This window comes from Octodon degus, unplaced genomic scaffold (genome assembly GCF_000260255.1).
Source record: "Octodon degus isolate 3935 unplaced genomic scaffold, OctDeg1.0 scaffold00045, whole genome shotgun sequence".
Classification (NCBI taxonomy): Eukaryota; Metazoa; Chordata; class Mammalia; order Rodentia; family Octodontidae; genus Octodon; species Octodon degus.
In genome coordinates, this window is record NW_004524621.1 from 1,896,713 (window position 1) to 1,898,004 (window position 1,292).

Genomic DNA, 1,292 nt, shown 5'->3' on the forward strand with positions numbered 1-1,292 from the left:
AACCTTTGTGAAGCATATCAAAGCTGTCCTGGCAGCTGGCTCATTGCATTTAATTATCAACTGTGTTTATCAGATCCTGGATTTGTGAGTCTCTTGAAGAAGAAAGATTCAAAAGGATTTCTTCTGTGCTTTGGAGGTGAATTTCAAGGAGGCCTTGAGGTCACTGGAAGACCTCCGCCCAGAGGAGACTGTATTGGGGAAACCAAATGGATTCATTTCATATCACGACGTGGGGCTTCAGGGAGGAGGCAGCTCACCCTTGGAGTCTGAGTCCCCAGTCAGGCTCCACAGAGGGGCACAGGCTGGGCAAAAGGGCCCCTGAGCATGTACTTGTACCCTGATCTCTGAGTGAATCCAGGAGGCCTGCCAAGTTTCCCCACTCACTAAATGCTTACCTTGCTGGCCAGCACCCAAGAAAGGGACTTTTGAATTGTTTGGATTTTCTTTCTGTGGCTTGTTCTTTGCTACAGTTTAGTTCTGGGGGTCTCTAGGTAGTACCAAGTACAGTCAAGGTAACCAGCCATCTGGTTGATCATCCTCTTCCAACTTGATTAAACTAAGACTTGTCATTCCAACCCCAGTGTCCTCTCCTGGAGCTAGATGGATAGCAGTATGAATAATGAAAGAGCTGCTCTTGTTAACAGGGAAACCTACAGTAAGGAGGTTTGATTTGCTGGCACCCTGGAGCCAGCCATAGCATGGTGTCTGATTCTAACCTAAACAATTTGGCAGCCAAAGAATAAAGAAAGCAAAAAATCGAATTAAACCTCCCCTGCAGTTTCTCAAATAGCCAAAGGAAAATTCCTTCACAGCACAACTACACTTCTTCCTCCTTTCCACCTCTGTTTCTCTCTCCATCTCATATTTCTGTTCTTCTTAGCTCTCTTCTTGTCTCCAAATCCTGCCACATCCTCCTAGGACACTCACTTCCCGTTCCTTTTTTAATGTAACAGGAGCTTGAAAGCTTCCTTCCCTGTCCCTCTACCAAAAGATCAAAATGGAATGGGAGGGATCCCTAAGGGTAAGGTAGAAAAGAGGCCGGGGTTTTGTTGCATTGAATGTGTGGTACCTAAAAGTTGCTGATGTTTGATTGATAGCATATGTGTCGCGGCCATGTTAAATGACCTGATTTGACAGCATGTGGACTGGGGATTCCTTAAGTGTGTTTCGAAAACAGTATTCCAGGTAAGCAAAGGGCATGAGCCTTACATACATTTAGGAAATGTGTCATCCCTTATCTATCTTCTGGACACTCCTGGGGACATTAAATTTCTGACATTCCTGCAGCTGAT